This window comes from Halictus rubicundus, chromosome 13 (assembly GCF_050948215.1).
Source record: "Halictus rubicundus isolate RS-2024b chromosome 13, iyHalRubi1_principal, whole genome shotgun sequence".
Lineage (NCBI taxonomy): Eukaryota > Metazoa > Arthropoda > Insecta > Hymenoptera > Halictidae > Halictus > Halictus rubicundus.
In genome coordinates, this window is record NC_135161.1 from 11,239,993 (window position 1) to 11,265,998 (window position 26,006).

General features: G+C 44.4%; 1 protein-coding gene and 1 long non-coding RNA gene across 7 annotated transcripts in view; both read right to left on the reverse strand.

The window, feature by feature from the left end:
* LOC143360551 (uncharacterized) overlaps positions 1–26,006 on the reverse strand; it is a 407,529-nt gene that overhangs the window by 211,503 nt on the left and 170,020 nt on the right. The gene's annotated exons all lie outside the window — the stretch shown is intronic.
* The window catches only part of LOC143360566 (uncharacterized), a 93,917-nt gene that overhangs the window by 28,732 nt on the left and 39,179 nt on the right, over positions 1–26,006 (reverse strand). The window lies entirely within an intron of this gene.

A 26,006-nucleotide genomic window follows, 5' to 3' on the forward strand; every position in this document is an offset into this window, starting at 1 on the left:
CTCGAGATAATATGGTAATGCCAACGGCGCGATATCTTTACCGCGATAAGCCGACGGGAAAAAAAGAAGGGGCCAGGGGGGTTTTGATGATGATGAGGGGGGCCCTGAAAGGGGAACCACACGCAGAAAGGCGAGAGCACGTGATATTGCGCATGAGAGCACGAACCGCTAGTGTTGTGCGCCCCGCAGAATCTCTATATCTTTTCTCTAAGCGGTTACAAGCGGGCCGGGCTCGTGTGTGCCCGCTCGCAAATATATAACGCGTTAATTAAATTCTTATCGGGCCGTCGTTTAATCCGTCGGGCCGCGCCGCCTTTTGCTTTACGACGACGCGAACTCGCGCAACACGGGATCTCCTCGACGCGATACCGAGCCGGTTAGGCGATCCTGCGAGCAGCACGGCTGATCATGAGCCCGCGGGGACGAAAAACTGATTGGTTCCGGGGGATTTAGTATGACGACGAGAAATTTGAATATTGGGCACAGGGTGGAGGGATGGGGGGTGCTGTTTCGGTATGCCAATTTTAAGAAAAGGATATCGAGCAACGCTGTTTTCTGTACCAGTACTTGCATTAAATTTTGAACAAAATGGAAACGTAATTGCAAAGGGGGGTGTCTGTACGGTTAGGTGTACACTGAGCATGTGTTTGGATGGGGTGCTGTTAGCATGTCGATATTAAAAAGACAGCTGTCAGGCACAACTGTGTTTTCTCTAGCAAAGCTTGCATTAAATTTTAAACAAAAATGGAAACGTAATTGAAAACGGGGGTTTCTGTACGGTTAGGTGTGCACCGAGTGGGGTGCCGTCGGTATGTCAATTTGAGAAAGACAACTGTCAAGCAGAACGGTGTTTTCTCCGCCAGTGGCTGTGTTAAATGTCAAACAAAATAAAAACGTAATTGAAAAGTGCATAATGAAGTGCATCGAAGTGCAGTGGGGTACACCGAAGTGTATAAACATCCATCGAATATCATCGTTCCTCCTCAAAGTGTGCTTACAATGTTTGAACACGTCGAAGCGCTATATAGAATTTGCGTCAATTTAAACGGCTCGGCCAATATAATAATAAATTTATGAACACTAAAACATGTAGCCGCCGATCGCGTATTAAAAATGCTGCGCCGACGGTTTTCCCAAAGGTTTTATTCCACTGTACAGTTCGGTCAGCAGTTAATAAGTGCATAAAATCCGCTGTCTACTTTCGAGCAATATTTACGTTACGCGCGCATTGATTCATGGAGCTGGAACCGGTTGCATTTCAATACAACAGTTTAGTTTCCCATTAGCTAAACGCTTTCGCGCGGGAAATAATCGCGAAGATTTATTAGCATCGGGAAAACATGTGGACGCGCTTAAAAAAAAAAAAAATAAAAGTGCGTCCCGTGGAAAGGCACCCACGGGTTTGAAGCGCCCGCAACCGCTTTCTACCATCATTTTTCCTGTCTGCGCAGCAGCGGTAAGATTTATAACCCATCCCCGTTGCGTGAATTACCTTGTGTACATTGTGTACGTGATAGCATGCTAATCATATTATTCTTTCGTTTACGCTGCGCGTGTTTGCGAATGTTATTTTCTGCCCGCTCGCCCGCTCTCTCGTGCTGTACCGGCTAAATTAGTTCGCACAATAGAAGTTCGTACGTCATACTTTCGCGTTACGTAAAGGTCGTTCCGCGGCTAATTAATTAACTTTCGCGATAACGAAGCGATAGATCATGTTGTACACGGCAAATTAGGGGCAGTTTATGTCATCGCTTCGCTGGCTTCGAATTTGTTTATGAAATACGGACCCCTGAATATCACCATTTTTGCTCGTTCCATTTTCTCGGAACACATGAATTTTTGTTAACAGACATTTCACGCGGAGTTAATTAACTTTTGCGACGAGGAAGCAATCTATCTTGTAGTACTTGCTTAATTAGGGGGAGTTTAAGTCATCATTTTGCTCCCGTTGAATTTGTTTATAAAATACGGGGCGTTGAAACATCACAATTTTTATCTGTTTTCCTGAAAGTCTGTATGAGACTATTCTACGACGAATTGATTAGGTTTCCTCGGTTAGCGTCGGACGATTTTATTCAAACTGCACTATAATGTAGTACATGTGAAATTAGGGGGAGTTTAAGTCACCATTTTGCTAGTTTTCAATTTCTTTATAAAATACAGACCCCCAAACTCTGTCATGTCCCAAACAGACAATAGAACACGTATTCACGAATCACTATTTCAGGAATTGTTTAGCGAATCGACTTAAATTTTTTTTTATTTAATACTGGAAGATTTGACACGCCACAATTCTATTTTGTAGTTGAACAAAATCATTTGTAAATTTTCAGAACAGCCGTGCAGAGAAAGTGAACGTGTAAACAGATTTTATGTGACTGCGAAGTATGCGAATATGCAAAGCCTAGCGAGATAAAAGGTTTTATCGAAGTTTAAGCACACGTTTATGGTAGTTCCCATGAAGTGAAATCGGCCGTGGAAGAAGTAAATTCCTATTTAATTAGTGTGCTAGTCACATACGTACCTTGTTGCAGTACGCTTTCGCACGAACGCTCACGGTTTTATTGATTAGACTTTAACGCTGTGACTTTGACAGTAATATAATGATTCCGGGGAATGTCGGTATATATAGACAGCACTGTCCGCGGAACGACGTTAAGGAGCTGCTAATGTTTTTCTATTAGCATAATTATGCAACTGACGAACGTAGCAGCGCGGAAAGTCAAACAAAAATTATGAATGCGTTCGCTGGCGATAACTCGCGCGGGATCGTTGACGCAAAAATAATGATTTTCGACATTATGCTCCAGTATTCGTGTACCACAACTACACGTGTACCGACATGGCCCGCGATAAATCTACATTCCTCCGGATCAGGCCGCGTTTATTTAGATTAATTATGCGGATAGTATTCGCGGTCTTTAGTCACACGTGATTTACAAACTTCCAAGGCGAAATCAACGTCGTGTGATCAACGCACGGGTTATGGATCAATGAGTGCAGTAAATCACTTGCGAATGGGTCTGTTCCTCGAAAATGAATTCACGTGGTTTGAGAACGTTAATTTATGCGCGAAAAAGCATTCAAAATTGTGAAGATGAAGGAAAGTTCTTCCTTAATCGTGCAATGTTCTGGAAATTTATAGTTTCAGAATTAAATCGAGAGGTAATTAATATTTTGAAAAAGATCTGGCTCTTAACTTATGTGTGACGAGATCGTATCGCAAAAGTTGATTAAACTTCACCTTGGCAACCCAGAAATTTTCAGCTTTTTATTATATAATCCTGTACAGCTTGACAAGAAGATGCCAAAAATCGAAGTTTCAAGGCGAGGAATAATTAATATTTTGAAGAAGAGGTGGTTCTTAGCGTGACGACATAAAAGAACGTTCTTCTGCGGACACCTCTGGCAGAGCGACGAGGTTATTCGAAAGACGGTTCCACGGTTCTCGGAGAGCATAATTCGTCTATACTGTCTTCCCCGTGACCTCTGCGGTAATAATGAGTCACCCCTTTCCCTTTCTTCGTGGACAGAATCGCGTTAGGATCGACGAAAATAGCATTCGACGAGTTATATTGTGCGACAGGGCGCAGCTCGCTTATTTTCCCCTCTTTTTATCTCTTTTTATACCCCACCCTCCCTCCCCCCTCCATCTCCATTTGGCGAAACGAACACGCACATCGCGTCTGGAATTCTAATTAATTCCGGATCCACAGGACGATAACTGTTTCTTTTATTGGGAATGACTGCAGGAACCGTGACTGAGAATAATGTCGTCGTAAGTGCGCCCCTTTAGCGTTAGACGAGCGCGATCTTCTTCGTCTTATGCAACTTCTTCGTGTTCGAATGAATCCGCAGAGAAGGTAGCCTCGGATCCGTCAGTCTCTTTGTTCTCGAGAAAATTATCTCGCTTGGTGCACCTTCACTATCCTTTGTTTACGAATTTTTCTTGAGGAAACTATTGACGTTATGGGAACACACTTTCTTGGGATGTGTAGACACATTCTTGAACTACAAGAACATACTTTGTTCCAGCTGCATTTGTTTCGTTATCAGATCGGTGCAATTATTTCTTTTTAGTTGCACTGGGGTAACTCTTGTGCAACAGCTTCGAAAACGAGAGACTTTTACGAATTTTTTTCTAGAAAACTACCGGTGCTAGGGAGATAAACTTTTTGGGGATTTATGGCTACATCCTTGAAGTACGAGAAAATATTTTTTTTAGTCGATATTATTTAGTTCTCAGTTCGGTGGAATTATTTCTTTTTAATTGTATTGATGCAACTCTTGCGCAACAGCTTCGAAGAGGAGAGATTTTTACGAATTTTTTTCTAGAAAACTACCGGTGCTACGGAGATAAACTTTTTGGGGATTTATGGGTACATCCTTGAAGTACGAGAAAATATTTTTTTTAGTTGTATTTGTTTAGTTATTAGTTCGGTGCAGTTATTTCTGTGTGCATTGGTGTGACTCTTGTGTGCCAGCTATAAAAATAGCTTTTACAAATTGTTTCTCTAGACTACGATTTAAAATGTTATTTTATCCAACTCAATGTCCAACTCGACATCAATGTCTATAGATTCGGTGCGAAGGCTCGAATCAATCACGGGAAACGTAATTTTCGATCGGCCTGCTCCAAATAAAACAGGGAGACGAAATTCAGTTTACGTATCCGAAGCAGTTTAATTAATTTGATCACTCCCGAGGTAACGACATCTCACTTCGACGAGCACGAGGATCCACGAGCGCCGCGGATCTCGTCATCTGGATCTCTGCCGGAGCAGGCTTGCAATCAGTAGCTGATTGACGCTTGACATTGAGCCACGTAGACAGCGTCTCATCCATTTTCCACGTCGCTCGTCTTTGCGTCAATTTAATAGTCCCTCCTCGGCTCTCGACGCTGAATCGATAAAAGATCCCGACTAATTTCGTACCGACGACCTGACGAAACGCGAGATATTTCAATTATTCCCGGATTTCACTGCTCCGCGCCGAATGCTAATCTATTTTTTGCCGTGGTTCTAATCGCCGACGGTTCATCATCAATTTGCACCGGTTTGTAGCAATTACTCTCTCGCGATCGCTTCAATTGGGTGTAATTGCTGGACCACACATATTTATGCTAATTGCCAATTAGGATGTCGTTTGCGGGAAAACTAGCATAAAGTATTACTGTTTTTTTCTTCTGCTTGTTTGAGGGAACTAGTCAACTTGTGAAAAATATAGAATTTTTGATAGTAAAGTACTTTTTTTTAGTAAAATGTAATTCAGAAAATCTGGAACCGTTCCGAGCCGATTGCGGGAAAACTAGCATAAAGTATTACTGTTTTGTTTTTTTTTTTTCAGGAGCTGCTTGTTTGAGGGAACTAGTCAACTTGTGAGAAATATGGAATTTTTGATAGTAAAGTACTTTCTGTAGTAAAATGTAATCTAGAAAATCTGGAACCGTTCCGAGCCGATTGATAGTTTCCCGGGGAAAAAGCGCATGATTTCTCCCGACAAAGAGCGGTCGCGAGAGACGGATATTTTGCGAAACGTCGGGCGCAATCGCACGTTTCGAACTAACTGGCAATTTTCGCTCGCCGGTACAATCCGGCAGAAACTCGTCCGCCTATCGCGATTGAGTTTACGATCGAGCGGCGCTGGCCCTACGGAAACTTTTATAAGTTCATCCATCGGTAAATGCATGCGGGAGTTACGATCGATCAGAGGAATCCCAGACGGTATATTCGACGTGCTTGCGGATGAATAAACCGACAGATTTAAGGGAAAAAGAGGCAGATTAAACTTCCCCGAATGAGGATGGGTACACACGGATCCGCAGACACTCGCCGACTCCCGAAATTGATGGAGTAATGGTATGATGCCAACCGTTCGTGAACTTTCCGACTCAGATTTTTCTTATCTTATTATTAGACCGCGGGATCTTCGTGCGAACCCCGGTTTCGAGGAATTATTTCGTAGAAACGGGAACGGGGAAAAGGACTATTTTCTTTTGACTTTGTTTTTAATAATAAGGCAACAGTCATTGGTTCAATTAAAAATGAGATTATTGTAGAATACATCTTCGGGATTAAGATAAAAAAAAGTTTCACTTGATCCGACAAATAGTTTTCGAGATAAAAATTCATTGGTACTGCTCGTTCCCATGAAAATGGTTGTAGATTGCAAGATTCGGAAGCTCGTAGTTTGTAAACAAATTTGATCATTGCAAAATGATGACTTAAACTGTCCCTAATTTCATATGAACTATATTATAGTGGATTTTGAATGAAATTGCCCGACGTCGTCCCAGAAAACTTGATCGATTTCTCGTAGAATAGTCTTGTATAGATGTCCACGAAGATGGGTAAAAATTGTGATGTTTAAAGGCATCGTAGTTTACAAACAAATTCGAAACCAGTGAAATGATGACTTAAACCCCCCTCAATTCCGCGTATACTGCATGATACGTCAGTGTAGTATTACAAAAATTGATAGATCTGGTCAGAAATGGTCGTTTAAGAAATGATGTACTATAAGCATCCACTGCAAAATTTTTAACGCGAACCTCTCAAATGCAAATCAAAATGTGAAATCACTATCGTTCGGATAATTACGGTCTGTAGATTCGCTCTATCTAAATGCAAGTAGCTAATATTTACAGCGCACACAAGTGATAAAAGTTAAGCGACAAGCTTTCGCAGCTCCTTAATGCCATGGACCGTCCGAATTATCTTGAACAAAGATTCGTGTTTTCCTGCTACGCGATTCCAGACAGAAAACACTGTCTTCCCTTTCGAATTGCAAACAAATCTCCAACCTTGAATTACAGACAATTTTCGACTTGCGAATCGTTCATTCTGCAATGATCGTAAATCGTCTATTCAAAATTTATCCTACCTATTCTAATCTAAACGGTCCGATGAAAAATTGGCATCAACGAAAAACGTTCACAGCATCGTGAAAAAAAATCGTACAACAATTTTAAAAAGCTCGTTGTAAACAGAAAGCTTTAACTTTGAAGTCCGCGGTGGTTTCACTCACGAAAAAAACGTTTTCCAATCCGCAGAAAAGTTTGAAGCGGTAAAGTTCCATTATTCCAAAATAGAAGGGTATCTTCACGTTCACACCCGCTACAAGATCAGGAAAAAATATTTCCGCCAAAAATCACCTCGAGGCGGTAAAAACAGAGTCTTCGCGCTATCGAACGAGCTCCGGTTCATTGCCGTACGATTTTTTGTCTCCAAGTTACAACAATTTGAACGCGCACAACTCTGCACTTAAAATTCAGTGATTCTTTGATTATGCATGTTTCGGTATTCTCGCAGGAAACTTCGATCGTCAAGCTGGAAATATTGAAGACGACTCGAAGGCCGGGCACACGGAGAGCATGAGACTTTCATAGCTGCTCGTAGCGATTCGATCGTCGCGCACACGAGGCGGCCGCGAGCAAAAAACCGGCGAGAAAAATCTTTTATATGGGAACGGCGCGCGAAGATGACGCACAGGATTCGCGACGGAGAGGTGGTCTCCTCTTCGGCTCCGGCCCTCTCGGCCCGGGCGTGTAAACGCGCGTGTCCCCGCCACGTGGCAAGTTCTGGCTGACCTTGAATAGTCAGCGAAACTCGCCGGGGCTTCGATGGAGATGTACGGCTGGAACGTGTGCCGGGCTAGAAATGTAAATCACCGGCTTCCACGAATTCGTCGATGCTAATATTATGATAATGAGTGACGAGCCTCGCCGGCCGCACCGCCGAATGAAGATCGATGAATGCGCGCCGGACGAGTTACGGATATTATGCTCGCGGTTTTTCTAGCATTTCCCTCGGCGGATTTCCATCGTCGACGCGATTAATCACTGCGGAACGTGACAAATGTTTCGGGGAGAATTTCTGGTCAGAACGGCGAGCTCTCTTTTATTTTCAATCGTTCGTCGTTTGTTGGCAGAAGAATGCGTTCCATCAGCACATGTTTCTTGTGTCTTCTCGCGTAGTGCAAATGTCGCAAATGGATTGTGGATTTTTATTTGGGGTCGAAATTGCTGTGTCGATTGCAAGTTTCATTTGCTTCCAAAGGAACTATGAAAAGTCGCGTTTTTGGCTGAGAATCGAAAAGAGAAATGGGAGCAGCAGGATTAAAATGAACCGAAAAAAATATTACAAAATGGGGAAACAGAGCTCCACGACATGACAAAGTGTAATAAAAGCTATCTCGGTGTATCGTCCTTCTTGCTCCTTGAAGAGAGAAAGGGATGAGTCAAAAGACCCGGAGGAGTGCAGCAGGATTAAAACGGACCGAAAAAAATATTACAAAATGGGGAGACAGAGCTCCACGATATGACAAAGTGTAATAAAAGCTATCTCGGTGTATCGTCCTTCTTGCTCCTTGAAGAGACAAAAAAAGGGATGGGTCAAATAGACCCGGAGGAGTGTAGCAGGATTAAAATGAACCACAAAAGAAATATTACAAAATGGGGAAACAGAGCTCTACAACATGACAAAGCGTAATAAAAGCTGTCTCAGTGTATCGTCGTTCTGATGGAAAAATCGCAAATATTTGATTAACTGTTGAAAATAAGAATGACTGAAGGAAATAAGCACAGCAGGGTGAAACGGCGCCACGAAAGACTGTTAAAAGCAGGAAACGCGACTCCGCAATATGGAAGATTGCAGGATCCTCTATCTCGGACGATCAACGACCCATTCTAGTGTATCAAGGAGCCGGTAATAAATTTGCCAGAAGCGTATCAATTCGTGCATTCGTTCGGCCCGTTCCGGAGAGGGATTCCTCGGGTCTGTTGTGTGCCGATTCTCATGAAAATTCAAGGAATCCTTGACCCAACTGTGTTCCGTGTCCGTGTCCGTGTCCGTGTCCGTGAGGCCTCTCCCGCTGGTCGCCATCGTCCCTGGTTCGCCACACGGTTTAACCTCCAGACGGAGCACGGTGTGTCGTGTCTATCAGATGGTTGTGCTGGTCCGCTGGCTCGGCAATGTCAGTACCCACGACGGCCAAATGTGCCTGCTTCTTCGTGTATCCCGTCCGTACTCGTTCACGGTCTGATTCTCCCCGGACGGCGATTCGTTTCCCACATTTTTATTCCCTCGATTTCGCCGGGGAGCCCGCCCCTCCTCCTCCTCCTCCTCCTCCACCTCCTCATACTCCCTCGCAGAACCCCTCTTTCTTTCTTTCTTCTACGCTTCGGGCCGACCCGGACCGCGAATTTATCATCGCCCGGATAGGAGACCCGGAATTTCTTTACCCGTGAATTTTATCGTTCGAAATTCATTTTCGGCCGAGGGCGACGGCCAGACCGTGGCGACATCCGGTCTGAGAGAGCCACGGTACCGTTCCATCGCGAACGTTGCCATAACCGAGCCCCTTGGCCCTTGGATTGTCTGTTCTTGCCGGCAGAAAACTTTTAACCGCCAAGAGGATTCATATCTTTTGCGTTTGTTAGGCGTCGGGGGTCACGATCTGGGGAAAACGTGATTTTTGAGAATTTTTCTCGGGGAAATTGAGAGCCTATAATTTGTAACAAATGGGCTGTTTGAAAGTACATATGTTGAAGAATTAGTGGGAATATTTTTGTTGCCATATCTTACAAAATGCCTGAGTGACAATTTTTTTAGATTTGTTAAGTGGTCGTGCATGGTTCACGATCTGGGAGAAACGTGATTTTTGAGAATCTTTCTTGGGAAAATTAGGAGCCTGTGGTTTTTAACAAATGGGCTGTTTGAAAGTACATATGTTATAGAATTGGTGAGAATATTTTTGTTGCCTAAGCTTACCAAATGCCTGAGTGACAATTTTTTAGATTTGTTAAGTGCATGGTTCACGATATAGGAGAAACGTGTGATTTTTAAGAATTTTCCTCGGGGAAATTAAGAGCCTATATTTTTTAACAAATGGGCTGTTTGAAAGTACATATGTTGAAGAATTAGTGGGAATATTTTTGTTACCTAAGCTTACCAAATGCCTGAGTGACAATTTTTTTAGATTTGTTAAGTGCATGGTTCACGATATGGGCGAAACGTGATTTTTGAGAATTTTTCTTGGGAAAATTAGGAGCCTGTGGTTTTTAACAAATGGGTTGTATAAAAGTACATATATCGTAGAATTAGCAGGAATATTTTTGTTGCCAACTCTTACCAAATACCTCAGTAACAATTTTTTTAGATTTGTTAAGTAGTCGTGCATGCTTCACGACCTAGGAGAAACGTAATTTTTGGGAATTTTTCTTGTGAAAATTAGGAGCCTGTGGTTTTCAACAAATGGGTTGTGCAAGAGTACATACATTGTAGAATCAGTAGGAATATTCTTTTTTATTTTTTGAGGATAACGAATATAGTTGTGACAACATAATTGTCGGTCGGAAGAAAGATCTAATTGGGTCCAGTCGGACGCGGGGCCCGCGATCGGGGCCTCCATTAGCGATACGGGGTATTCGATTCCCATGGAAAGGCAAGCCCACAGCGCGCCGTCAAATTAATTAATACTTGTCCCGGTGCAGCGTGAAAGCGAAACAATGGCGGGGTCCGAATAAATCTTGATCTTTCCGTGGCCGCGGTGGAATTCATAAATCGTTCCGCGGGGCACACACACCGGCTGTTTTCTCGGCGTTCTCCGGGTACGTGGGCCCCGGCAGGCCTTCGCGTATGCTGCGACTCTTTCGAAAAGAATGATTTCCGAGAACGGACCTTGGGAGATCTCTCACCGATTGCCGGCCGACTCCCACGCGTCCGAGAAAGAGAGCCCTGACGCGTGGCTCGTAACCCATAAACTCCGCGAATCGTTCAAGGTGAAACGGCCCGCGAGCACATCGCGGCCCGAACACGAGCAGGCCTTGCGAAGACACTCTTGGCGCACGTCGCTGTATACCCCGTGTACACGGTACACACCCGGTACCCTTGACTCCCGACATCGGGGACCCGCATTTTATGTCTGCGAACCGCCACGGCTCGCACGAGCCCATCTCTCTCTCAGCCAGCACCGACACGTCGCGACGGAACGCGACGCAATTCAACCTCCAGACGACCCGCCGTCACTTGTCGCGAATAAATTAACCCGACCCCCTACCCCTCCCCCCTCCCCAACTCTCCCAGACCACCCCGATCCCCCCTGGATCCCCCTGATCTCGTTTTGATAGATCGCGTCGCACGAGCAGCGCGGCTTCCATCGGCACTTGTGATCATTGCACTGTCCCTGGGCGAAAACGACTTCCAAATGATCAGGCCGGTTTTTCAATTAACACTTTGAACGCCAAACTAGAAACCCCAAAAAATTCCATAAAATCAAAGTAAGTTATTTAATGAAATAAAAATTGCAAAAAGTTAAATGTACGATACTGAGTAATCCTCCAACTTTCTTGCATGTTACAGATCCTAATTAAGTTTAGCACAATGAATATATCAACGTAAAAATTCATTTTAGAACCTGCACAAATAATTCCGTCAGCCACGTATGGCTGACGTGGCGTTCAACGTGTTAAGCGATTTATTTGATTATGCGCTCTTTTTTTTTGGTTGGTATCCTGTAAATTTTAATTGCTGCAGAAATTGACGAGGTTATAACACGTTGTGTATTGTTATTCTAAAGATATTGTGGCTTGGGCATTTTTCAAGGTTTTGTATTTAAACGATTGTTGCAGATCCTACAATGTTTCTCAAACAAGACCAGAAAAAGAGATACATTCTTTTTGCTAGGAAAAATTCCTGAAAATCACGTCCTTTTCAGATCGTTGACCAAAAATGAACCTGACAAAAGTAGAACATTGTCAATCAGGCAATTTTCAAAATTTCGCGGAATGGAAGTTACTGCAAGCAGAACATGTAATTTTAAATAAGCTACTTGTTTAACCAGTTAGCTGTTGCCGCCTCTTTGAAAAATGTGTACCTAAGTTGCGTCGCAAAAATTAACCGCTGTTTGAATTATAGCTGTTTCGACGTGTATACTCGTCATGACACAAAATATTGCCATTTCTTCATGACGAGTATACTCGTCAAACACAGTTAACTGGTTAACCCTTAGTGGTGGATTTTGTGTTAACATTTTTAGCCGCGCCATTTGTGAACTGAGAGTTCAGCTATTTGCTTCTGTCAATATTTAGGTTATGGTTAATGTGTTTACAGAAATAAATTGTTGCTGTAATCAAAGTTAGCAAGGAATTGGGTAAGTGGGGACCTCAACGGACCCCATGTATGCGTTCATGTTCCTAATATTTAGTTTACCTGTGCACTGAAGGGTTAAAAAAGAGGGATCGATAAATTTTCCCCTCCGGAAAGGAATTCCTAAATATCGCGTTTTCTTTTCGGACCGTTAAGCAAGACCTGTCAGAGACTGAGTTCAGGATAGGGGTCTCCGGAGACCCGGTACAGGCTAGACAAGTAAATGAAAGAGTCACGGCCGTCTCTCCCCGGGTTTTTCTCTTTGTAATGTAATTAAGAGTTCGCTCGATCGGGTCGGTGTGCCCGGTGTGTTTTACAAACTCGAGTGCACGCGAGACCGATGCGGGACTCCGATACGCGGGGAGTCGTGCGTGCTGTTGGCCGGTGCGCGTCCGTCGGTTTTTCCGCGAAGCCGTTCATCGGCCCGAACGCGGCCCGTCCCGCATTAATCATGCCACTCTTACGTTAATTTCGCCGCGATAAATCTCCGTCCGCGGCGAACAAAAATGATCGCGCGTACGTGCCCACCCACCCGAGAGAGAGAGAGAGAGAGAAAAGGGCCGTCCTCTCTCTCTCTGCCGGCCTTGTTCCCGGGAATTTCCACCATAATAAATTCATTTTTAATCTTTCGGATTCTCGGTTAATTTATCAGCGCCGGCCCGGCCCGACCCGGCCCGAACCTCGCGTTTATGGTCGCCGAACGAATGAAACCGCCGCGCACTGGTCAATTCTATAATCTTTTCTATAATTCTTTTCGATTTTTCGAAATAAAAACTTCATAAAAATTTAATTGGAACTGCACTTGGTGAGATTTTAAACTCGTAATGATCATTAGACTGAGGGAATAAAAATTGTCCGCACCAGTTACAAGTCGCATATTTCTCTATACATGTCGCCAAGGCCTGGATGATAAACGTCGCGGAATTATCCCCACTACCGCGGGGTATACCTCGTGGTCTAGAAGCTCGAAAGGCCTCGGACGCCGAGGAGTGTAAACATGACACGGTTAGGGGTATGTCTCCTGGACGATACACGACGCTGGCAGGGCCCGTGTTGCTGACATACATCGAGAATTCACTGTAGTTGGAAATCGTGAAATTCAATTATTTCGATAAATTATTTTTGGACGAAAGGGTTACTGTGCGTTGTACTGATCAACATTTTGTTGCAGGTGTGACCGCAGCATGAAAACCATCGCGGAAGAACAAACGGCGGCCGCAAGGAAAAGGACGTTCATGGGGAAGCTAAAGTGACCGCACGGTTGGCCATGGAAAGGGGTAAACGATGCTGCTGGACACTCATCGGTCCGTGCTTTGAGTTATGACCCAACGACGGTCTATAATCGTTAATTAAAGCCCACTACAATCTGGTATGATTCCGTCCCCTTGCCCGCAAGCCTGCGGTCTTGCTCGTTTCGCGCCGGGTCACTTAAGTTTTTTGGTCGTTCCTCGGTTTCGGTTCACCGTATATGACAATCTGATTTTTTTACAGTTTCTTCAACGCGAAAATTCGTGAACGTTCTATCTGTATATGATCTTACAAAGGTAATATCGTAGAATCTATCAGTAGAATTCTACTGTAAAACCTTCTTAAGGTGCATGGTTTGCAATCCGGGCTAAACTTCACCTCGGCAACCCAGAAATTTTTAACTTTTTATCATATAATCCTGTACATCTCGAGGAGAGCATGCCGGAAATCGATGTTTTAAGGCGAGGAATTCACTGGTTCAAAAGTTACAGCTTCTACAGAAACCAAGGAAACTACAAATGACCATAAAATTCCATCAACCACCAAATTTTCTCGGCAAACAATGACACGAACTGTCCAACAATTCGATTCCTCGCAGATATGCCCTAAGCAATCGGGGTGAACGTTTCAAAGGAGGCTAACCGAGCGGATCTCCGGTCAGCCTGTTGAATGGAAGCTGGAATCCCCACCGAAACATTGGGATTACAGATCGGGGGGCCCGGTAGTTGATCATCGCGAACTGAAGGCGCAATTTGTATCCCGACGATATGATACTCCGCGACCATGGAGCCCATGCATTCTGTTCCAAGGCTACGAGCGGAGTCCTTCGCCCGGCGCAGCTGAACAAGCGCGCCCTCTGTCGTCCGAGATACGATCAAGCCTAAGTACCGCGAGATATACGACCTACGATTGGCATGCACGGAGCGTTACCTACTTACACGCAAGCCGGTCCTCCTCCTCCTCTTTTCTTCCCCTCCGCCCTTCGCCGAACCGTCCCTAACCCGGGCCCTTAGGTTCCCCGTGTCGAACGTCGTTCTTCGTGGCCGCGCTCTGATAAAAAGAGATCAAGACCCGGGACAAGATAAGGTCTCCGTGCCCCCGATCAGCCGAGATACATCCGGGCAACACACGGTGTTTGTCCTGTCCGTGTGAAACCGACGGGAAAAAATCAATAGCGACAACCCCGTGCTCGATAAAAACCGCCGGGGGACACGAAGCGACGCGACGACTGATTCTCGATTCTCGACTGTCTCGAGACTTCACGGAAATTTCGACGGGTCCGCGCGATTATAACGGACGACGTCGGATCCGATGATCCAGGAGATGATTAAGGCGCAGGTGGTGCCCTCGTCGAGCTTGTGCGGATTTGTATGCGGCCCTATGCAGCTGTGCGGGGAGCTTGAATCTAGACGGCGACCGAACACTCTTCAGCGGTTGGTAAGCAATTTTTTTTATTTATAAAATAATTTTGAATATGTGCGTTTGAATAGTATCTGCAGAACGTTTCAGCTTGATATCTCAACACTAGGTTTACGGAGCACTAAAAGTGAGTATTTTACATTACTTTGTAAAAATAAGAAGAACACTTCTGTACAAGATTGTAGCCATTTTTTAAATAATATGTACCTAAAGGAAAAAATGTGTTGAATAATTCCACGTAGTCATTTTGACGGGTCCCGTAAACCTAGTGTTAAAATAGGAACACCGTGGCAGCAGTGTCCTTAGATTAAGAACGCATCCCCACTCTACCTTCCCCTTCCGCTGTTCCCCCTCCGTCACGGCCCGGTCACGTGACGCGCTCCGTCTCTTTTCCCCTTCCGCCGCGGCCCGGTCACGTGACTGATCTGGCACTGGGAGTGGGAGGGGCGTAAATTTTTCCCCTCGATTCGAGTCAATTCCCCTGATCTGTCGACTTCGACAATTTGCAGCCCAAAGACATCGCGCTCCCTTTAAATATTGCTTAGGAAAATTGAAATGTTTATAATGTGTCGTACAACACGCATAGGTGGAGTGTTAAATGTCGATTCGTCGGTTAATAAAACAGCGTCGCGGGCTTTAAAATTAATGTTGCACCCGGCCGAATGAAAATGAACGCCTCGCCGAACAAAGGGAAGAAACGCGGACGGCTCGAAAGCTGCACACACAGGGGCGTCCGTTGCAATAGGTGCATAGGAGGAGAGGGGAGGGGAGGGGATCAGCGACGACAGGTCGATCCGACGTTCTCGCATAGTGGCAGCGAGACGACGACGCTGAGCTGGCGCAATACCGACATCGATGCCCGGCGTCGTTTACCGGGGATCTCATGGCGACGACGCAGAAACAAGGGAGAAACGTCGCATAATGTGACTAACGTAATTAAGGCGGCGACGCCGACGACGCCGCGACGCCTGAATTTCTTCTCATCCCCAGCACCCGCGATCGCTGTTCCCCGAAACTCACGGACAAGAAACTTTTCTTTCATTTAACGGCTCGGACAATGCGCCGGGCCTCTTCAAGTTTCTTAATTTCCGCTGCACCAGAAACTGCCTTCGAATGCGCCCGGATGACTGCTGCTCGGCTGCTTTAATACTAAACTCGCCGCAGTTAAGTGTCCGGCTTTCTTATTCTATTAGCGGGGCCGGAAAAATGTCCTGGGAAATGGCAGAATCAATTAATTACAACAGGTAGCCTGTTAAGCCTGAAGACGATATTTTTTGCGGCACCACCCAGGATTGTTCGAATTAATAAATAAAAATGAAAAATAACTGGATAACGGAAAAAAAGATTTGTGAGCTCTTAAGGGTCATTATAAATATATCTTCGGAAATATTGACTGGATCGAAAAATATGTTAAACAAAACTTGTAGATCCGGACAGGTTGCGACTTTCATGTGGTATTACTTTTTCTCGTAGAACAAACGGTTTTCGAAATAATGTAGGAAATATTCGACGGAAACGATTTCGTTGATTTTCAGCTGAAACTCTGCACAGACTTTTGTTCATTAATTGGGACAATCTTGAGGTCAGCGCAAGAAAAATTAGAATTTTGAAAATAAGGGCTGTACTAATAAACCCTCCTATGAAGCTGATTTGTGTCGAATTTAATTTAAAAATGCTACGAACTTTCGTTCCAACCCAATGGTCGGAGCGAAATTAGAAACTGTACAATATTTAGGAGCAGTGCGCGCACGACGGTGAATGAATTTCTCGAAGCCGAGGAGATGAAGTTTCGGAGCGTAGAATTCTGAATAATTGCAAAACGACGAAGCCAGTGTGTCGGAACTTTCGATCCACCGGTACGGCGGCGTTTGAAAAATGTATAGCAAACACACGTAGGCGCGGTCTTGTTTTCCGCGGACGTTAATGCGGCGCGCCGTTGCAAGGTGTTAACGAATGCTTGTCGGAAGTAAACGCGTGGTCTGTAGCCGAGGTGCGCGGCTCTTCCCCCCCCCCCCCCCCCCACGATTTTCCTCGCTTTTCATTCAAGGCATCGCATCGGCGAGACGTCAATCACGCGCCGATACACGGCGTCGTTATTAAAAGGACGGGCCTCCATTCACCGATATAAAAAGATTCTCGGCTATCTTCGCGCAGGAACGTTTATGTAATTGACGGTAATAAATAACTCCGAACCTCGGGCAGCCGGAACCAACTCCTCTCTTCCTCTCTCTCTCTCTCTCTCTTTCTCTCTGTCTCTCTCTCTCTCTCTCTCTCTTTCGTATTTTAATTTACCGAGGCCCCGTCCGTCGAGGATCGAATTTTCTTTTCTTCTTTTTACCCCGGGAAATCTACCGCCGATGAATTGCCTGTCTAATTAATTACTCCGGTAGCATCGATTCCCTTAATTGCGTCCCCCGACAATTTGTTCAATTTCGAATCCAATCATCAATTCAATCTGAAAATAAATCGTTCAATAACGTACGAACGAGAGCAACTTAGCAGATAAATTTCCGTCCGTCCACCCCCCCCCCCGGTGATTAAAAAGTATTTTTTTTTATCTTCGAGCTTTTGGGAGATTGCGCGAGAAACTTAGTGTGGTACGTAATCCAGAAAGTATTCGAACACTAAAGAGTTTTATGCATTTATGACGAAAATGAGCAGCTACAGCTTGAAACAGAAGAAGAGGGCTAAAGTTTACTTCAGGAAACCAGAAATTTTCCAGTTTTTTTAAGGTAATTCTGCAGATTTTGCCGAGAGAGTGCCGAAAATCCAAGTTTCAATCCCAGGAGATCACCAGTTCGAAAGTTATGCGTGTGTAAAAATGAACTGGTATGCGGCATAACGATTGAGTTGTTAGAAACTCAGCGAGGTGCAGCGTCGAATATCCATCTTTAGACGCGAGTCCCATAAACGACCCACAGCCCCATACGGTTTTCTCCCGGTCGTTCTATTGTGATGTCCGATTCTGCTTGCTCACGATTCAGGGGAATCGCAGGAATCCGAGTCGGTCGATCCTAAACACTCCGCAGGATCCGAGGAAGGGGGGGGGGGGAGAGAACGATCGCGAAGGACTTTTGTCCTCCGTCGGATCGGAACCAGAATTCGAAAGGATCCCCGTGGCGAGCGCTGCGATTCCGATCGGGACTGGTTCCCGGGACAAAAAGAATCGCGAAAGTGATTCCGGGCACGCGTCAGACAGCCTCGCCGATTAATTTCACTGCCACTGGAAAGACGAAACGACAAGCTCGTCGATTTTTAGCCGTCGCTCGGTTAAACCTGTCCGCGGCTGGGCCTTTTCAGAGAATCCGAGGACTTCGTAAAAATAACGTAAAATAATCTACGGTCTCAATTACTTCTTCCTCGCTCCTGATACGCAAACAGTAATCTAACAAATGAGATTAGAAAACGAAATAGAATTAATCCTACAATAAAATCAAAAATAATTTAACGCTAGATTCACGGGACTCGTCAAAATGACGGATTCTAATATTTTTAAATTGCGAATATTCAGATTGTAAAAATGCATCCATGAGCAATTATTTAACAAATTGATTTCTTTGGGTATATAATATTTTTTATAAATGGCTACAAACTTGGATCGATACATTCGTGTTATTTTTATAAAGTAATGTAAAACAGTCATTTTTAGGGCTCCGTAAACTTAATGTTAAAGACACGTCAGTACAGTAAACTCTCGATATAAGTCAACAACACTTTCCAGCGTAATTGTCCCCACTACGAGGGGATATACAGTGACTTCTCGATATATGTCAACAACACAGCGTCGTGTATTGTCCAGGAAACACGCCCAAGCCGTTTCATGTTTACACTCTTCGTAGTGGGGACAACTCCGCGACGTTTATCCTGCAGGCCTCGGCGACATGTACAGAGAAATCCTCGGGAATTACAAAATAATGAGAAAACAATCACCGGTCGGTAGCCCCCACCGAGCAAACATTTGAAAACCAATAAGGGGCCATCGATCAGTGTCGTTTCGCGAGGCATCGGTAGATTAGGGGGGTTGGCGTACGCGTATCATTTCCTAAGTGCAAAGACTCGGTCTCGGCGGGGCCGTGGAGAACTAAGAAAATGATCAAACAATGAGTCACGTATTTCCCAATTGAATCGTTCGAATGGTGGGTGGGATCCGGCCGGTAGGACGAAAATGGAAAGGGGCAGAAGGAATGGTCATCGATCGGGTTGCCCTTGCCAGCCGGAACAAGGAACCCGCGAGGGCCGATAATAACGGCGTAACAGGTTCTATCGTTTCATCGCAGTATTTACGTTCTATTATTCTCTGCGGGGCCCGGGGCTCTCGTATATATCGTTGCCCCGTGAAATTCCAACAGGAACGAAAGCGACCGACGATATACACACACACACAGGACATTGTATTATAGTCCAACCACCACCAACACCCCCTTCTTTGCTCTTTCTCTCGGCGAAGTAATGGCCCATTTATTTTCACTCGTTGACCCCCGCCGAGACTAATGTGTCTCGGCAAGCTTTTTCGCATCCCTTCGCGGCGCACCTTCGCGTTCCGTCACACGAATTCTTCTTACAATGCTCGACCCTTCTGCTCGGTGTACTCTGACCAAACGTGGTACACTGCTGCCGGAACCTCGGAGGGAAACGGGGGCACGGATAACTGTCCCCTTCGTCTCCATCGCTATTTGTAGCTTTTTATTTCGGACATTCTCTCTCCTTGGCGCACTGAAACGCGACATTTATCTGCGGCTAACCCGAGCTCAAAATACCGTGGCAGGTCTGAAGGCACTATGCTTTTTACAGACGATTTATTTATTAATGTTTTATTCATTCGAGTATTTACTTCACGGTCTACATCTACGTTTCGAGCATTTTCTTCTCGGGTCTCAGGACTCGACACTTATCTGGAGCTAGCTCAAGCTCACAGTACTTTGGGTCTCTGAATTAAAAAGTAAAAGTAAAATTAATATTTAATCCGAATACTAATAAATATTGTCTACATTGCAGTCGGCATCTTTTCGTGTGGAACATTTTCTTTTTGGTTCTCCGAACTCGACACTTATCCGAGGGTGAGTAATACTCTACTAGACCTGAAGGGTCTCTTTTCTAGCCTCAATTGTTTTCCGTTTCTTAATGAAATTAATGTGTCATTCGTTCGCGTATTATTTTTACTTTCTGTCCCCATCTTCTACATTACTACCAGTACCTTTTCGCGTGGAACATTTTCTTTTTGGTTCTCCGAACTCGACACTTATCCGAGGGTAAGTAATACTCTACGAGACCTGAAGGGGGGTCTCTTCTTTCTAGCCTCAATTGTTTTCCATTTCTTAATAAAATTAAAGTCTCATTCATTCTCACATTATTATTACTTTACTGTCCCCATCTTCTACATTACTGCCAATACCTTTTCGCGTGGAACATTTTCTTTTTGGTTCTCCGAACTCGACACTTATCCGAGGGTAAGTAATACTCTACTAGACCTGAAGGGAGGTCTCTTCTTTCTAGCCTCAATTGTTTTCCATTTCTTAATAAAATTAAAGTCTCATTCATTCTCATATTATTATTACTTTACTGTCCCCATCTTCTACATTGCAGTCAGTACTTTCTCACTTGGAATATTCGAGGTGAGGAACAAGGGCATTATCCAGAAAGAATAGTGTTCTTTATTTTTAGGTGCAATCGACACAGTTTCGAAGAAGCGGACTTTTCGGCGAAACGTGCCAAAAATTCTTTTGATCCGGAGCAGAGCGCACACCGTCGGGTGTTTCCGCAGACTGCCGACCAGGCACGACTGCCAACGAGTCTCGCGATGATTCAAAGCAAACGAACGGGAAGCGGCTTTGACGTTGCCACAGTGTCCCCCGACGGAGGAGCCCTGACGGACGATTCGTTAGACGACCTCGTCACGGAGACACATGAAAGAAGTCGCGGGATAAGACACGTTGATGAATGAGCGTTGGTACGAACGCGCCTCGGTGAACAAGGTTCGTTCAAAGATCCCCAATTTGCGTCCTCGTGCTCACCGAGGAAATTGAGCACGTCCCGCGACCCGGAAAAATCAGGAGGTAATCACCAGACGTTTCTGGAGACGCGCGTACTCGTCCTGCATTCCGTACATTCTATTTCCCTTGTTAATCGAAATTTTTATCACACGTCCAACTTTATTCCTCAGCTTTCAATAATAAAACAAGGGTTTGCTGAACAAATAAATTTTCTCGAAAACCGTCGAGAAAGGCATCGGAAGCTGCTCCATTATTTAAGAACTGACGACAGCAGAAAAAGATGTACAAAATCAACCCCTCAATCCTCAAACGTGTTTCTACACACGGAATACGAGGTCCTGTTCGAGGATCACACTGTTTGCCGAGAAGGGAGGCTTCGGGATGTCGTGGATCCGAGGCATCGATTCGTTTTTTTCCCCGATACAGAATTTCACGGGGAATCCCTTGATCATCTCGGAGAAGGGTGAGCCACCCCCGGGGCCGCGACAGGGAATATCGCCACGAGGAAGCGACGACCGGGCGGTAGAGGGGAATTCAAGTAGGCGAGACACTGTTGAAAAAGGTTTCGAGAAAAGTTCGAAGGGATTGGACGCGGCGGCAGGATCGTGACAGACGTGCCGGAGGGATCGAAGAAAGAAAGGAGACAGGTGGGTGGGGTCCGGGGGCGGGGGGGGGAGGGGAGGGTGTGTGCCACGGTGATTTCACGCCCAGGAAAGCCGTGCAAGTCGTCGTTCGGTTGGAACCTGGCCAAATGCACTTAACGTTCTATCAGGACTCCCCTCCCCCCCTCCACCCACCAGAAGACCACCTTACATCATCGCGAACTTTTTTCATACCGCCACGTTTCGACCGGCTACCTACACGCCCAGGCGACACCTGTGATCCAGAGACGGAAGAACTTCACTCGAGAGCCGAATCCGTCGATCGCTTGATCGTGCTGGATCATATTTGGACGGTGGCTGCCATCGAGGGACGAAAGATGTTCTTGCGCAAAGGTGAGTTTCAGTATGTTACAAATACCACAAAAGATTTTTGATTTTATTTCTCGTAACCCAGAATAAATAATTTTGTAGATTAAAAATAAAATGATTACAGGCCACATCTTCGGTATTAAAATAGAAAAAAGTTTAACTCGGTCTGGCTAATAGTTCTCGAGATAAAAATGTATAGGCACGTTTTCGTGCAAGGGGGTGAAAATTGAAAGATTCAATGGTCCATATTTTATAAACAAATTCGAGAGCAGCAAAATCATGAGTTAAACTGCCCCTAATTATGTGTGTACTACGTTATATTGCATTTTGAAGAAAATCCTTTGTTGTTAACTGCAAGAACTGACCGATTTGACGCGAAATGATTCTAATAAAAACTTTCACGGAAATCAGCAAAAATTGTAAAATCTGTATTGTCTAAACAATGTTGAGATCAGCAAAATCATGACTTAAACTACCCCTAATTATGCATGTACTAAGTTGTACTGTATTTAGAACAAAATCCTTTGTTGTTAACTGCAAAAACTGATCGATTTGATGAAGAGTACCATTTAACTTTCTCGTCGTTAAATTAATTGGTTGACCCTCTGTCTGCACTATATAATACACTATGTTATCTGCGCAATATAGATATCCTAGTTGCTCGCACACTGACCCAGCCACTTCACACGAAGGATAACAATCATCGGCGCCAAAACCGACGAACTTACGTTTGGGAAAAGACGCGCAAAAGTTGTGGAGGATTGTGTGCACAACTGAGCGAGGATGGTGGCAGCGTCGAAAGGGGAGTCTCGCGTGGCTGATCAACGGCAGCGAACAACACAAACGTCCTCGGAAGAGGCTAGATAAGCTCGGTATTTACCGCAGCAGATACGGAGGGTGTATCCTGCGCGACCCTCGGCTCCTTCGAGCGGTTCTCGTTCCGCGTAAACAGAAAAACAGAGACGCCCTCGTAAAAGCTTTGCCAGCCGTCCACTTTCACCCCCCTGGAGAAGATCGACGGAACGGCCACCCTCGAGCCACCACCGAGGTGCATTACCACCTCCGGCTGACTGGTGGAAGCCACTACCACGTACAGGAACAGCCAGGACAAATACGGATCAAGGCTGCTGCTACTGGTTGCCCGATTCCAGCGACAGACCGACGAGATAAAACCATTCCGAAAAGGGCTCCGGGAGGAAGCCGGACGCGTGCTTTGATCATCCCCCGGATAATACCCGCGGAGAACAAGCCAGTTTTTGTTCCGGACGTTTACTTAGACAATTTAGATGTTTGCCGGCTACGTGTCCGCGCAGGGAAAACAAACAAATGTGCGCGGCGATACGTTTGCCGATGAACCCTCCACGGAAAATGCGAACCTTCGCTCTGGAAATCTATATCGTCGCCTTTCCACGAGAACTTCATCAGTTTTTGGCAGTCAACGTTCCAGAAACTTGCTCAAAATGCTGTACAATACAGCACGTAGATTATTAAGGGTAGTTTGTCATCATTTCGCTGGTGGCACGTGTAAACATTTGTATTGTATTTTAACACAATCATTTTATGTAAAAATCGACGATGAATAAATAAAGACAATGAAATGAAAAGACGTGTCTGCGTATTTAATTATTAAACCCTCAATTCTTCACGAACGTCCTACATGTCGTTGAGTTATACTACTGAATTGCGAATTTTCGTGCCACCTCTTTTACTATCATATTCTCCTGATACAAATCTCTATTTTTCGAAAAATTTGAGAAAATTTCGACGGTCTGACTTGTCGTTGACTTGCACTACTGAATTTCGTGCCACCTCCTTCGATATCATATTCTCCTGATACAAAGTAAGAGCTTTCGAAAAATTTGGAAAAATTTCGGAAAATTTCACCGGTCCGACTTGTCGTTGACTTGCACTACTGAATTTCGTGCCACCTCCTTCGATATCATATTCTCCTGATACAAGGTTCGATTTTTTCGAAAAATTTGGAAAAATTTCGGAAAATTTCGCCGGTCCGACTTGTCGTTGACTTGTACTACTGAATTTTCGTGCCACCTCCTTCGGTATCATATTCTCCTGATACAAGGTTCGATTTTTCGAAAAATTTGGAAAAATATCGGAAAATTTCTACCGTCTGACTTGTCGTTGAGTTGTACTACTGAATTTCGCGCCACCTCCTTCGATATCATATTCTCCTGATACAAATTTCGATTTTACGAAAAATTTAGACAAATTTCGACCGCCTGGCTTGTTGTTGACTTGTACTACTGAATTTCGTGCCACCTCCTTCGATATCATGTTCTCCTAATACAAAGTTCCTTTTTCGCGATTTTCGAAATTTCCGGATTTCTACTAGGAGAACATGATCGCAAAAGAGGTGGCACGAAATTTCGTGCCACCTCCTTAGATATTATATTCTCCTAATACAAAGTTTCATTTTCGGAATTTTCGGATTTCTACTAGGAGAACATGACAGCAAAAGAGGTGGCACCAAATTTCGTGCCACCTCTTTTACTATCATATTCTCCTGATACAACACTTAATTTTCTCTAATTTCAACCATTTTGCTGATTCCGAAATTTTCGAAGACATTAATTTAATTCTAAAATTCAATGTTCATGTTCAGGATGGGTCAAGTAGCACACGTTAACTGTTGCAACCAATATCCTTTATTTCTTACCAAATAAATTACACTATAAAACTTGTACAAAATAGAACAAAATAGGACTAAAATGTAGCATGGTAAGGGCCGTTTCGTGTGCAGGTCGAGTGATAGTGTGCAGGTGATTGTAGCAGGTACCAAGTGTAGTGTTGAAGAGTATTTCTTCTCTTCCCGAGGATCGATCTTAATACCTGAAGACTGCTGACAGCCTTCTTCCCCGTCTTCTGGCCTGAGAGCTACTGAACGCGAAAGATGCTCGCAGGAACTTGAAAGGGAAACCGCGCAAAGTTCTTCTAAGCGATATTTAATGTAAAGGCGTCGACAGGGGTGCAGTTTTTTTCCGGCAATTTGCCTCGAATTTAAGCTAAACTGCTTCTTTCTTTCACGGCCGATTTATTTAACGGGTCCCTGCGAAAATGAGCAGACAAGGAGGACCGACGGATTCTGTTATGGATATTGCCCGGAGCGGAGCTCGAGTCGAGCGTAAAAACCTCTTTGGATAAAGCTGGAGGAGAGAGTGGTGAATGGAACGAGACACTTATAATCTCCTTCCCTCTCTCTCTCTCTCTCTCTCTCTCTCTCTCTCTCTCTCTCTCTCTCACACCTCTCGCCAACCTCCCCCCTATCGTTTTAAATCACCGCACAGCGATTTCCCTTTCCTCGGTTTTCGTTTCATCTTGATTTTCTGCGTCGCGTAACCGGATAAAACTGATAAGGGAATCGAATTCTGCGAAAATAAGGGGTCGCTGCTCACCTGAGAGACTTGCATGCAAATTGATCCCTGGGCATTTCTCTTTTCTCCAAGAAACAGCTCTACGCGAGAGTTCCAAAAATCATGTGTTTTTTGAGCGACACGATTCGAAATATACCATTATATACTAAAAATCCTAATCCATACTCTGGGCAATTTGATTAGAAGTACTATTATTGCTATAAGGTGACCACTCTTCATCCTATTAGTTCCTGAGAATTTTTTAAACTATTTATTTTCTGAGTGACACGATTAAAAAGGCTGTACTAAAAATTCTGCAGGACCATCTACTCTTTGAGCAATTTTATTAAAAGTACTATATAAAAGTACTATTAGTTCCTGAGAATTTTTTAAATCATCCATTTTCTGAGTGACACGATTAAAAATACTATAAAAAAATTCTACAGGACCTTCTACTATTTGAGCAGTTTTATTAAAAGTACTATTACTAGGTAATAAAGTGGTTCTTCATCCTACTACACCCCAAAATTCTCGAAATCTTGTATTTAAGCAATTTTGTGAAAAATTTCTATCACGTCTAATCATCTACCAAAAACCACTTAAATTTCCAAAGTACCCAGACACTTTCGATTTTCTCTCAAAATGTATTCTACTTGCCTGCATTTGTCGCTGGGCAGCGCGTGTAACAGCGTGGGTTGACGTGTAAGGGTTAATTGTCATTTGAATCGGACAACCCGGTGAACCGAGTACAAAAAAAAAAAATGTTCTCGTTTATCGAAAGAAACGTCGATGGTAACTCGATCGTGGAGAAATGGTGAACCGTGTCGCGAAAACGGTGGAAAAATCGTGAATTTTGCATAATCC